Source organism: Falco cherrug, chromosome 1 (assembly GCF_023634085.1).
Source record: "Falco cherrug isolate bFalChe1 chromosome 1, bFalChe1.pri, whole genome shotgun sequence".
Lineage (NCBI taxonomy): Eukaryota > Metazoa > Chordata > Aves > Falconiformes > Falconidae > Falco > Falco cherrug.
This window is the reverse complement of record NC_073697.1, coordinates 24,061,919-24,076,504: the sequence shown is the minus strand read 5'-3', so window position 1 is coordinate 24,076,504 and position 14,586 is coordinate 24,061,919. Positions and strand designations below refer to the sequence as shown.

At 42.6% G+C, this 14,586-nt stretch overlaps 1 protein-coding gene across 4 annotated transcripts in view; it reads right to left on the bottom strand.

The window, feature by feature from the left end:
• CNOT6L (CCR4-NOT transcription complex subunit 6 like) overlaps nucleotides 1-14,586 on the bottom strand; it is a 37,359-nt gene that overhangs the window by 20,552 nt on the left and 2,221 nt on the right. The window contains exon 1 of one of the 4 annotated variants that reach the window (XM_014276903.3): nucleotides 13,539-13,662. The exons of 2 other annotated variants lie outside the window; for them this stretch is intronic. The gene's annotated coding sequence lies outside the window, so the exon portion shown is untranslated. Of the gene's footprint in view, nucleotides 1-3,807; nucleotides 3,910-13,538; nucleotides 13,663-14,586 lie in introns of those variants that run through there. One more of the 4 variants, XM_055712085.1, reaches the window with a different exon arrangement.

Here is a 14,586-nt window from a genome sequence, read left to right as displayed (position 1 = left end):
CTGAACATGAGAACACCAATACATTAGTAACAACAGTATTTAAGCTCTGAACAAACTTTGAAAGCTGGGAGTTCCTAACAGTGTCATGCTTATGTGCCAACTCTTTCGCTACCAGTTACCCCCCAAAGCCTCGGCATGACTGGCACAGCAGGGTTACTCAGCTGAAACCCTGAGTATGGTCCCAGGTGAACTCAAACAGCTCTAGCTCAGCTGTATATAAAAAGGCTAGGGGGAGGTGATTTGGTTTGCAAGTATTGTAAGTTTGTGGCTGCCTTTTTTTTTTACTCTTGTGTTTATAGGCTGCTGTATTTGTTGGCTTCTGTGTATGGGGCACGCTGACTATCAGTTAAAGCTAAAAATAGGAATAATGTAATAGTACTGAAGGTGTGAACAGTGAAAGAATAAAGTTTTGAGCCATCAGGCTGCACCCTAGGCTTCTACTCTGAAGACACATTTTTGGGGGGACAACAAACAACAGGAGCTTCTGCACGTTTGGAGTTTCAGACAACCAGGTAATAATCACTCTTCTGTAGTTAACTATCTAAGACTTTCTCAAGTTATACAGGTGTGGAGAATATGAGATGGGGAAGATTTAGTTAGCAGTATGAAATATAAACTGTGAATTTCTTAGGGAGAAGCTGCAGGCAGTCCTACAAATTGCATCAACAGAACATGAGAAAAAAGGACTCTATGCTAGGGATTAAGAAATTTCTTAACTCATAGTGTTTTTTTTTATATGGGTGGGGGAAATCAACAGCAGCTGCAAACATAGAAAATCTCTTCCATTACAGAGTACACCCAAACAACCAAAGTAACTATCTCAGGGTCGATATGAGAGATGAACTGCATCACTATCATTTTCAGTGAAGTTGGATCGCTTCTTCCAAAGGCAAATACCCCCCATCAAGTAGAAGGATTAACGTGTGTCCAGTGGAAAGGGAAAGCCTGCTTAAAGCTGTCCAGATTATTTGGCATCTACGCTGCAGGAGGACTTTGAAGCCAGATAGGTCGAAGTCCCTTAGAGATACGTGCTGCTGCAAAGTAATGACCAGTCCCTTCCCCACAGAGGTTAGAAGATGCATTTCTTAAATTTTGGTGACTATAACATGTTGTTCTGTTTAAGTTTGTTCATACCTCAATGCATAAATGAATTCTCTTGTTTCTAACGAGGAAGCAAATCGAAAAGAGCTGCAACTTCATCTTGCTTCAGCCCTATGTTCATGGATGTGTTGGCACAACTCAAAATCCTCGCCTCCAGCAGAGTGACATTCTTTGTGACTCCCCCCTCAGTCTCTGTATATAGATGAGTCAAACTGCCAAAGCATTTTGAAAACTATCCAGCAGACGGCCCTGAATCATTCCTCCTTCCTCTGTGCAGTAACAGCTTACTGTCCACTTCCATATGGTGATCCCTCCCAGGAATTAAAAAGTCTGCTGGCTGACGAGCCAGAGTGTGTGCATGCGCGTGTATACACACAGGCACACATTTAACCCTGGAAAGTTGGACCACAGGCTGGAAAACTGAGCCATTTTTATCTATGTATTTCGTAAACAGGACTAAATGGTTGCAAAGGGAGGAGAGGAAGGCTACTCATCTGTAGTAAGCATGTTTTGCTTTTATGTGAGCATATGACAAAAGTGTCCCTGTTTCAGCCTCCTGAGGGAGGGGGGGGAAGTACAACCAATACCCACAAACACGATTTAAGAGTACTTGGGGTGTGTGTGTGAAGATGCAGAAAATAAGGTGATTGTTTAAGGGTATGTTAAGGGGATTTAAAAAAACCTGCTAATACTAGTATATGCTTAAGGTAAACTACTTAGTTTATCGGTGTATCTAGTGTATATATACTAGCACAAAAATACGCATGGAGAATTCTGATAGTCTTTTGCCTGGATCTGCATTTTCTTCCTTGTGCTTTCCTGCAGGAACATGTTCAACCACCTCTGCATGTGCTGTCTCTACCAAGAGTTCAACGAGCACTGTGAGTTGCCAAAGGTTGCCAACTGTCTCCTTTCAGTTTCTTATTCCAAGTAACCTGACTGGGAATAGAGCTTATCAGTGAAAGAAATAAAAATGTCTCAACATGTTGGGGTTTTTTTATTAAAAAGAGAAAATAAGCTTTTTGTTACTGTCATCTCCCAATACTGAGATTTCAAACAATCTTTGAGGGAAGTATAATCAAAGTACATAAACAGAGACTACCTGGACACAAGTAAGTATCCTACCAACAGGAGGATAGTTAAACAGTAAGTGGAAGTAAACTGCAAGGCAAAAGATGAAATCTGAAGTGAACATTAAATCTAAGGAACAACTAAAATTTCAATCTTAGCACCATGGAGCTAGCAACAAAAGATGAAGCCCACAAGTGCAAATGACAAAAAAAGTTTTGTTTTAGAAATCTGTAAAAAGATCTATTTATTTTTGTACCATCCATCCACGAAAATTGTTTCTCACAAGAAAGTACACTGACTCTGTTATGCAGAGGGCTCCTCTATGTGAGCTCAGTAGGACTATTGATCTCTACCCACTAGCAGTCTCTTCTTCAGCAGAAAGAGTCCAGAAACACATAGTTAGGAGAACTATGGAAATCTGGATCATTAAAGGTCATTTACTTGTATCTCCTTCCAAGCCTACAGCAACATTAACTCTGCCTCTATAGAAACCTGTAGACAGGGCCTCAGCCTAGTTTACTTTTTAAAAATAATCCGGGCTCCAAGCGGGAAAGAGACAGAACCTTATTTCTGTAATGCTGCTAGAAAATTACATCAGCTTGTACTCTTCTCATCTGCTAATGCGTTTAAAAATACAGCAAGGTAATACAGGGGTTTTCTTGAATGACATCGGTCACGCATCTAAAACCAAACTTGCTTTAGTATGACATCTTTGCTACTCTTAGGTTCAGTACTTACATTCCTTAACTTGAAACTTTTAGGGAGTCTTCACACACATTGCAAGTTGAACATTTTTTTAAAACTGCCACCTCTTCTACATGATCAAGATAAATATTAGATGTAGAAAATACTTCAACAAAATAAGCTTCAGAAGTAATTTTCATAGTCCTTCCTTGTACCTATCACAAGGCAGATGTCCTTCAAGGACTGTAGCTTTTATATTGCAGCTGATGTAGGCAAAATAAGCAGAAGTGTAAAGCCCTAATTGGTAGGATCTCTGTACTGATGCTGAGAGGATGAAAAGCTGTTCCTCTAAGCTGTAGCTGGTCAGGAGGCATGTTTGTGCTGAGAAGCAGATGGGAACAGACTCTTTATTATGGTGCTGCCCCTGCCTAGCCCTTTTATCTTTGCCATAGTCAAGGGAAACTCACAGCCATCCACCAGGTTTGGAACAAGGCTGCACAGGCAGGAGGCATCTTCATGGAGTCACTTCAGGGTCAGGAAAAGAGCACTGCTCCTTGATAGACTTTGGTTGACCATTTGTAAACTGTTGCAGTCCGTGCCACAGCAGTGGCAACCCCGCCAGAACCTGCATGCAGGATTTTGGGCTTGCACTCCCCACTCCAGCTAGCGAACCCAGAAGCATAGTGAAAAGGACATATCGACAACAAGCACAGCAACAATACAATGGAATTTGTCCAAACCTTGCTCTAGTTTTTATTCCATGTGGTACTTAGATTAGGCTCAGCACGAGGAGGCTATTTAAGTTTTGTCTGTTCAGTTCCACAGAAAATCCTCTCTTTGCTCATTAGCAAGCTCTTCATTGTGCAAGAGGCGCAGCAGTTCACAGGGATCTGCTAGAGGCTGTCGTTCAAAGAGACTGTTTTCAGGGACTGAAAATACAGTCACCGTTACCTTAACTACACAGCTTTCCTCCTTTCCAGCAAGGAACTGCCTGTGCCTAGCACGCTGGTTAGGGTGCTGGCTCAGCTTACACAGAGCTGCTCGCGTGCTGTTGAGTCCCTGTAAGGCAAGCAACACAAGGTGTACAGCCGGCTGCAGAGGTGTTCACAACCACAGCCCACAAGGCTTTTTGCCTCCTCTGTCTGTCTTGGCATACCAGCGCAGGGAAATTCAAACTGGGGGTGGGAACAGTGAAATGCAAGAGGTAACCAAGAACCTGCAGTTGATTGTAAATTCAGTGGTGGTGGGAGCCCAGGGGGCTTCATGTTATCACTTCAACAAAGACCATAAAAGCCCAGAGAAAAACAGAAAAGTCATATAAGCAAACCCTGGAGAAAAACAGCCAAAGCCAAGGGGAGGAGTGGGAAGGGAGGGAACGAGCTCCATCAGATTAATTCTAGAGCCAACTGGCACTCACTTGATGGAAATGCTAATTGTCCTACTGACATACACCCACTAGTTATTTCCCCCTGTTCCCTCATCTCCTCTAAATGAAATATAGAGTCTTTTCTTAAAGCACAGGTAACACAAGAACATCCAGGTTTCCACCCTTCCTCTTCCTTTATGTCACACCCCCACTTACAAGAACAGTTAAACTATTTATTGCATGGAAATACTATGTAGCATTCCGTAGTGATTTTTAATTTCTGTATTTGGTTAACGTTTCAGTCCTTACTCCAAAGAACAGTTTCTGCTCTGGTTGAAATAGGCTGTTACCTCTCATGGTGTACATGACAACTCTTGAATATCTGCATCAAGTCATAGAGTAAAACATGCCTTTGTCTGCAGATGCCTTTTACGCTTGCTGCTTTCACAGGAGCTCTTAGGGGCTAGTTGACATGCAAACACAGGGTAGGTAGCTCCTCAAAAGCAACGCTCTGCTCAACAGAAATGCATACAAGGGATCTATTATAGGGCAAGAAGAGTTTCAACAGCCAGCCTGTAAATAAATCTAACCAGAAGGCCCCAAAGGGATGGCTTAAATACTGCATTTATTTACACGAGCATCCCACACTAGTTCAAAGAAATGACCCATTTGCAATGCTGCCCCATCCCCTGGAGAGCGCTGGTCTTTTAATGAGATACAGGACAGAGTGGCTTAAAGGATTAAGAACTGAAGTCGCTGGGAGCCTGAGGAAGGAAGCAGTCAGTGCTGGATCAGTAGCAAGCTTGAAGACAAAATGCTGTCCTGGGCTGTGAGCGCAGAAGAAAAGCAGCCGTGCACAGCTGCAACTTAAAGCTGGAGGTTTTCCTAGGTCCACTTTGACAGCAACAGGACCAGGGTGACAGAACTCTCCACACCAAGAACTGAGTGAGCCTGAAGTGGCGTGGTGCGCAAGCATCCTTCTGAGCCTCCAGGGAAAGAGTTGTTTTATTGACAAGCCTAATCCAACACCTCAGCTCATTCAGTCACTTGCTTAGAAACGATAAAAACCCTGTTAAGGTTGCCCCAAGCCAACACCTTGTCTCATTCAGCTCCTCATGATCAATAGTTGGAGAGAAGTCAGCTATCGACCTGTTTTTTGAGCGAAACTACACCAGAATTATTAATTCACCTACACCACTGCAGCGACTCGGAAGCGGTCTTCTCAATGAACATTTCTCCCTTTCTTTAAAAATACAACTGGAGTCCTCAATAACCTTTCATCCTTCAGAGAAAAGTTTGTGCTAGGAGAAAGGAACAAATGAGACGATTTCTGCAGCTACAATGTTATCTTACCCTTTAAATGGTAGGCTGCCAACACTTTAACAAAATAAGCAAAGCCCAGCAGCACTTCAGCTACTCTCCCTATATGACAGAAAGATAATGGCCAGCTTATCGCTCACAATCTGTGCTTTGCAGCAATAATTAACAGGGAAATCTGCCACTGTAAAACTTACTTCAGATAGCTTTAAAGTTACAAGGCCTGCTCTGTTCAACTACACGTAGATTTGGATGAGTCAAAGCTCTAGATTATAAAAGAAAGGAGATAAAAAAATAAGAAGCCGGAGAAAAAAGTACACACCAATAGTGGAAACTTTTTTGCAATTGCTGGCACAATAAATTAGCCTTTTGGTATTACAGCCCAGTTTCAACAGGTCACAGGACGTTGCACTAGTGCTCGAAGTAGCTAGGCTTGTATGCTCAGAAGAGGGAGGAGAAGGAAAGTGGATCTCTTTAAAATAAAGCAGTTTATAGGCATAAACCCTTTTCTCATAGGGTATATTTAAATGTACTTTACTTCTTTAATCAAAGAAGTAAAAAAGCTTGCCTGATAGCCTGAGAAAAGCATATTATTTGGATATCAAAAGGGAGTTAGTTCAGCTGCTTCTGTATCTGATTATCCAAATCTTTCCCATGTGCGTTTACACCACACTTAAACTTCTGTATACTGGATGTAGTTTTAAAACCAATGTTGATGAGTAACACGTACTCTTCTAGCTATGTTCCAGAAAGGTGGAAAATGAGAAACTACAGCAACAATAGCCCAAGACAATCTCTGCGGGGATGAGGAAATTCACCTCTGACAGGTGAGATGTGAGTATCTGGAAGTTAAACTATTAGCATCTATAAAATCTGACCACAGCAAAACACACAAAGGCTGTGATGTCCAGTGGGTCAAGACACTACCCAGGGGAGGAGGTATCCTGTTCTTTAAACCAAAATTAGCAGCAGGCTAATTCTGTTGCCCAGAACGATCACTGTAATAGTTTATTGGAAGGAAGCAGGCCATATGGGAACAAACCCTGAGGTATATGTCAGCTGGCAAGAGGGGTCATGGCCAAGAGCTGAAGTGAATTGTGCCCGTTCCTCTGCCAGAAGATAGGTTGAACTTGGGTTGATTCTTCTGTTCAGCCACTTCAAGGAATTTCATCTAAAGCGCATGCATCACCTACCCAAGGAATAAAAATGTGGCAATTTCTGCCAAAGTTTTTCAAACAGGTCCGTTTTCTGTTATTTCTTAATATGCTAGCACGTGAGAACTTAATTCATGAGTTTCCTAATGTCTGTGTTGGCAAAGGGTTCCTTGCAGTTCCCCCTCCCTCCTCATCATGCTGAGTTTTGGTCATGGTCCTTCGCTGTGGATTCAGAGTTACACAGCCATCAGGCACTGATGCAAATGCTGCGGCCCCGATGCTTGCTTTCAAAGCAGTGAGGTGCCAGGATGTCCAAGTACACATGACACTAAGGACTATATAAACCTGTGAAGAACATAATGATCTCTGAAAGGAAGTTAAAGAAGAGAAATGTCTGAAGCCCCGGTTCTACCAAGTGTCACTCACTGCTGGGTAGCACCCCCCACACCCCCCCCCCCCCCGTTTTAGAGTCTAAAGCAAGAGTACAGACACAGTGGGTATGCGGAAGAGGCAGGTACAGATTCAGGAATGCTGTAGCATTGTTGACAGCTTGAGGCTTTAAAACACAACACCTAATTTTGCAAGTAGAAAATACTTCTGAGTTATACTCATCTCCCCGCATACACATCTAGGGTTGTTTTGTCCATACCAGCAGCCACCACGAAATAAATAGCCATCTATTAAAAATTGAACGGTTCCACATTCACATGCATGGGGGAGCTCTGTTTGGCAGCACCTACGGGTACTACAGCAGGCAGGAAAACATCTTGCAGACTAGGTGTCATCACAGGACTAGTCACTGTGCAGTCCTCAAGTCAAACCATACATCAAAGAATAAAACTGATATCCTAAGGTCATAGCCTCACTTAGGCTTTGCTCCATAAATCTGCAAAAAGGCTATATAATCTTGTAATCTGAGATATGTCAAAGAGATCGTAGTACTGTAAAAATACCAAGCCTCCTATTCTATCCGCAGGTCTCAAACACTTAATGTATGTGCTTCTCTCATCCACTCAAAATATTCCTAATTTATGAGATGAACTGCACTTATTCCCAGTCTTTCACTCCAGAGTGAGGAGAAGGAAGAGGATCATTGCACAGGTACAAAAGCATGCCTACAGACTGAACTACTCCCAGTGGTAAGACATGATTTGGTTGGAGGAAAAAATGCAAGCCAAGGGCCATCTGACAATCTGAACCAGACTCTTCCTGGCACTTGTGACTATATTCTGGTATGTGAGAATTCGTCTGGCCCCGTTTTCCTTTTGCTTTCTTAACTTTCCAAAACAAGAAGGGATTAGAGGAAAGGCGTTCACAAGTGGAAATTTCTGCTGGGTGGATAATTCATCCTGTGTTACTTCCAGGGCCAGTTGTAAACTCATGTAACAGAATAAATATAAATTGAATTTTAAGGTATAGAGGAAGCACTAACCAGTTTTCTGGAACTACATTCCACACTGTCCCAATTGGCCTTTTCCTGCCCAGAGCTGCAAGTTCCATGAGTCTAAGAAAATGCAAAGAGTGTTTTCTTTTACCTGGACAGCACTGTTTCTGACAACTGCTATGCTTTTATGTCCCTTGCAAATCAGTTTTAGAGCTTCCTGCTGGTACAGATAGGAAACTTATCTTGCAGCAGCCTGTGTCATGTGTGCAAGGGCTGAGCAGTGCATACCGATACGTGCTCCGACAAGAAGTGAGTGAACCAACCCTTTCCGAAAGTCCAGGAAACACTGGCAGTTTCAGAGGGCTGGCCATGGTTCCTATCTGCATTTCTTCCCACAGACGACTGGGTGACAACTTTATGCTTTCTTCCGACTGTTTTAATTCTACTCCAGCTCTCAGACTTGGAGCAATGAGAAGAGCAAAGGGTATTCTCCACATGTCAAGGCTGACTCAAGATAAAAGACATTTATTTGAAGGAGATACACCCTGCCTCGTGCCACTGGGAAGCTTACTGACTTCATGCAAGTACATACGGCAAGCAAGTCTCAGGTGTACTTTTGCTTCCACCCTGCAGGAACAAACTCCCTAGCTTACATGGAAGAGAGAAATGCATCCAGAGTATTTGAATGGGACCTTTCCACTGGAAGCTCTCAAATACCTTTTTAGGCCATGAAATCTCTAGCACCAGGAGCAGGAATGGCTGCAGGCCACATAGCTGAAAACACAAAAACCTGCAGGACCTCTCCACTGTTTACAAAACAGGATGGTGATGTCCAGCAAAGCATACAAAGTATGTTTTCTGCTTTCCTGCTTTCTCAATTTTCCTGCCAGTATCACATGGAAAAAACAGTTAAAAATCTGCAGAAGGAAGTCTTCAGTGTGCTTCTCTATGTACCCAACGCCAAGCCAGCGCCTTTTGAAAGAACCTTTAGATTGATTTCTTAGGAAGGAGAAAAAAAAATATTAATTTGTGATTAGAAGGCATAAAGATGTTAAGTCAGATGGAAGCATTCCTGAAAAGCGAGGGGAAAACTAACGGATCAATTAATTCAGCTGCCCTAAAGGGTAAACAGCAAACGAGCACAATCTACAAGCCCTGACTATTATTAACAGCTTGACCAGAAGTCGATGCTTTTTGTAGTTATATTTGTACTTGTGAAATGTGATGAACTAAAAAAATGTTTGATGGACCCTGACACCGAAGCAAAGAGGAAAAAAATGAAGAGGGATGACACTTACATTATTGCTCCCAACGTGAGGTTTGGCTCCCTCAGAGAAGAAACTTGCTAAAGAAAGGTTGTTTCAGGTGGTAATGGACACTCAAAGAAATGAAAACAAGAGCCTTTCTGGGTCTCAAATTCACCCAAAAGGCCTACATCGTAGCACTCAAAAAACTTTGCTTAGCAGCCTGTAAAAACCTCCTTTTCAAAATGATGCGTTACTGAGTCAGGCTTCTGGAGCTGTCAAAACGTCTTAAGAAGAAAACCAAGGCCATTTTTTTACGTGGGGAAAGCTCCCTTTTCAGTGCTGGGACCCCATAAGGTGAAGGCTACATATCCCTTCTGTGTGTAGCTGTGAGCCGTAGCATGGGTATTTCTACAGAGAAGATGATTCCCTTTCCCCCTCACTTTTCGTGAGCAGACCTTCTTCTCCTCCCCACCTGTCCCAAAAGCAGACAACAAAACCTTCCTCCACAGCAACACAAGGCTAAACATTCCTCTCTCTTCGGCAGCTTGCAGAACTGCCTCATCCTGTGAGTATTTTTTGCGTTTAAAAAGCTTTTAAGGTAGTTTAATTGGGTTTTTAGATTCAGATGGTTGTAAGTAGGAGACTGGGGAGCTTTGACTTGCAGTGGTAGTTAGGGAAGGATTGCTGGCCAGGATAAAGGGCCCTTAGTTGGGAGCTTTGCGTTCCATTCTCCCTTCCAACACAGGCCTCCAGAGACTGCAGGTGGGTGCCCAACTCAGGAAGGGCACAGGCCCATGGGCTCTTTGGAGGAGACCTGCCTCTAGTAGCTTCCCAGCCATAAAAATTCCATAAAAATTCAGCTCTTAGCTGAGGGCACAATAGATTTTTCCTTTATACTTTGTTCAGGGTAACAAATAATCCTGATTCACATCAGCCGGGATGATGGCAGGGTGCTCTGAAGGATTAATTGGTTCTGTCTGTAAACAGCCAAAGATTCATCAATCCTCAAGCTGCAAATGGGGGTGGGGAGAACCCAAAACTAAAACCCCTTCTGAAGATCCATCACCCCATTAACTCAGAAAGTATATGCCCCCTCCTGAGGCTTGGCATCTATGTTCCTAGACTTTTCCCTCAAGTGGATCTACTTGAACTGGAGCCAGGCAGCAGTACTGCTGTTCTGATCCCAAGATTGCTATTTTTGACACAGCCGCTTTTAACCATCACTGTCACAAGCAAGCCTCAACTTGCTTTCAGCAGCAGGGCAATGAGCAAAAACCCTTCTCTTCCTCTCTCCTATGGCTCTGCTCTCACTGTTGTGCTAGAAGCGGAAGTTTCACTTTACCCAACCTGTTTAGTTTTGACAAAAAAGGCAGAAGTATTTAATTTCTCTGCTGCTAACATAGATGGTCCAAGCACCTTTGTTAACAGGACTGTGTTATGAATCTGTGAAGCATGCCTGCAGACAACGTACACACAGCGTTAACTTCATTTAAGATAGGCGCCTATACCATCCTGTATTCTTATATCCTAGGAAATCCATAGAGAGTCCTACAGCCCTTTTAATCTCATTTTATATACCTTTCTCAGAGAAAAGGTAAAGCTCCTTTACAGGCAAGAATGTGAAAGACAGCCATGTGGCAAATGCTAAGCATAAACAGCTACAATGCCGCGCCATCATAAAATGCCATTAATCATTTACATCAGGAAATGCTACAGTAAGGGTGAACACACACAACCTTATCTGTTCCGTGTGTACACATGCAGGTTACAAGCTTTAGTCAAATTACTTGTGTGCACAACATGCAACAGCTAAATGGGGTTCTGTTCCTTGGCCCTGGGTGCTGGCTTCGTACAGCTTCAAAAACCTCTCTCTTCACTAACTGCGCATGAGTTGTAGCTAAAATTGTTTGGAGCTGCTTTTTCTTCATCTCGGAGCATTTTTATTAGGGCTGGTCTAATGTCTCCTCATAAAAGGGATAAAATCTGTTTCTTGTAGAACATCATTTAATGCATTTCTGTCTTATATAAGGCATTTCTGCCTACCTTTGATTGTATTTTCAATGATCAACTCTTGAACCCTAGAGGGAAAGCTTTCTGGCAGTGCCTGAACACTGTTCAGTTACTTCTTGATCCTCTGTAGGGAGATGCGCAAGCAACTGCAAAAGTTGTTCTTCTCAACAGGATTCCAGAGCAACTTTTCTGGAGATGTTTTCTTCCAGTGCTCTCTTTTATCCAGTTTGGGGTTGGTATTTTTTGTGGATTTTTTTTTCTTCTTGTTTTCAGCTCTAAGAGAGGACTTTTCTCCCAAATAACAGAAACGAAGTCATGTCCAGTACCTTGCCATTACAGGTAGGTGTCACATAGCCCTTTTGTGAATTTACCAAGCTTCAAACACAGCCAGTCAGCCTGTTCAGCTAAAGGCTTTACATAGTCCTCGGCACCCTGCTCTGAGATCTACACCAAGGCACTCCTGAAAAAGGCACAAATGGATGCAGTAAACCCTGTGCATATAAAGTCTTTTTGCCATCTCCTGCAGGATACTTCAGAGATTATTGTCCCCTCTGAGCTGTTTGATCTTTTTTGGGGTGGTCTTGTGGCTGGAGGTACATGTGTGAAGTTTGTTGACAAGGACCAGAGATACGTAAGCCTTTTAAGATGGGAAGGAGAGCAAGAGAATTCCAGAAACTTTGCCACCAGCTAAAGGTAGTGATAAAGAAACATCCTAAGACAGTCTCTTTTTTTATCATTACAGGTGAGATGGAGAAGCTGTACAGACAAATCACTGAAACCCAAAGAATTAATCAAAAGGTGAAGTTACACAGTATTGTCACTGTTGGATCTAAGAATCAACACTTTTAAAACACATGAACACCCTGCAGCCTCCATCCTGTTTTGTTTATTTACTGTCAGGTTAGTGAGAGAAAGTGGCTGAACACAGGGTCTGATGCGTGGCAGGGCTGGGAGCATTCCCATTTCCGGCACCAGCAAAGTTCAATCAGCTCAGTGGGGATAGCTGCACCATCAGAACAGCTTGCTGCATGTTTTGACAGGTACATTAACTGACAACCTGATAAATGGAGGAGAATGCACAGCTCTTGGATTTAGTCACAATTTCTACACAGCTTTCCAGAGCGAAGGAAGACCTGACAGCTGGCTGTCGTGTGCAAGGTTAAGTGCAGCATTTTAAAGGCAGCTTGCTCCACTAGCCTGAGCCATCTTTACAGTGCAGGCAGATCTCCTTGAAACAGGAGAAATGTTCTGTTAAATTGAAGCAAGCAAGTAACAAGCACCCAAGCCTTGATTACAGGCTATGATCAGGAGAACCACAGAATTGGGGGGGGTGGGGTGCGGAATATTACAAGAGGCTTAGCATTTAATGCTCTAAAGTAGTAAATCCACAGTAAATCCTCCTGAATCTAAATATGCCTAAGACATATTTTAACTTATTTTTTAAAGTTTTCTCAAATGCCGTCTTACGCTCCCAAACAACTAAGCTCCACCACTACATTTGCTTTCTCAGTATTCTGCAAATCAGGTTACATCCAGTGCCTTGAGTGCCTTTTGGCATCCCAAAAGTTCCTCCCAATAACTAGTAAGCAAGCCATTTATTTGTAGTTATCTCCCCTTTTAAACTTAAGTAACCCAAAAGTGTCCAACGGATTAAAGCAGATCTAGGCAGGTTTTTTTGGCAGTTAAAGAAAGTTTGCTCTAAAGTTAAGCACGTTCCTGACACATAATTTTACCACTTAAAAACAGAATGACCTCAGAAAGGTTTTAGTAAGAAAAAAGAAATACAACTCCCCATTTGTGCACGCTGACTCTGAACAAAAAAGGAAAGCAGGTGCTGTGATCTACCTAGATGTAAGTTTTTCTTCTCAGTGTTTTAGATTTAAATTAAGACTTACCCAGTGTGGAAATTGATTTTTTTGCCAGTGCTGCTTTTCATTTTACTACTAGAGTCCACACACACCTTGGGATCACTTCCTGACTTATTTCTTGTAACACTGGTGTGAAAGCTAAATATTATTGTGCTTAGCAAACTCGGTCAAAAGCCTGTCTCGCTTTTTGCAAAACCAAGGTTGTTAATGAAAAACAACCACAGTCCCCATAGGAAAAAAAATAAAAATCCCAGCTTATCACATGAAATGTGAAATGTAAGTTTTATAAACACCCTCAGAGGGGAAGAAAACAAGTAGAGCCATAGCATCACTTACTTCCAGGAGAGAATTCCTACTGCAAATGTGACCGAGCTCCTACAGACTGTGGATGGGAAGAGGAGAGGCACACACAGAAAATACACCCTGACCAGCCATACCTTCGAAGCCAGGGAAATAAATGTCCTGTGCTCCCAGGGAAATAAATGTCTGATTACACTGCATCCCTGAGCAGCAGGCTACCAGGATAGGGAAAAACACCCTTTAAAAACGAAAACAAGCTATATCAGTAAAAGTGCACTTTTGCAGATAACTGCTTCTACAGCTGGGACTTCTGCTGGCACAGCTATGTCAGTCACGGGTCACACTTCGTCACAGAGCTTGCAGACAGAGCTGTGCCAGCAGAAGTTTGCCACATAGACCTGGTGGGAAACTCAACAGCGACTAAAACGAATCTGCAAAGTTTGATGTTTTTCGTGCCACTGCCAAACTAAGTTTTTCTAACAGTCTGATGATGGGTAGTCTCACTCCTTTGCCGCTGACACATTAGGATCTTGGCTTCCAAGGAGAGAGGAAACCTAAACTTAGCCGAGGAACGTGGCAAAACCTATCAGCCATTTACATTGTGCTTTATCCTTCAATTAAATACACAAACTAAATTAGAAAGAGCCCCTGTAGGAAGGAAAGATAACATGGAATAAATTAAGCTGCTGTACTTAAGCACTCAGAGTAGGCCACCCTCGCTTTTAATAGTAAGAAAAGAACAAAACTGAAAGTGTTTAATGGGATTTGTTTAGCAGACAGCAAAGAACTGCAAAATTCCCACCATTCAGTTAAACTGAACAGTCAAACTGCAATGGGACTTTCATCATCTTCAAGCATCTTTGAAGACAGCGGGCAAGGAGATTTAATGCCTGAGTTGATGTTCAAACGTAAGTTCTGTTCAGATGAATCGACACGATACTGTGGGTCACGTGTATGGAGATGCATATCGTTATTCCAGAGCACAGAACCACAAGATGTCAGAAGCATGCACTGCCAATCTGCTCTGGAGCAAAATTACAAAACGAAACTGTAAATAACCTCCCAACACCCTCTGTGGGGGAAA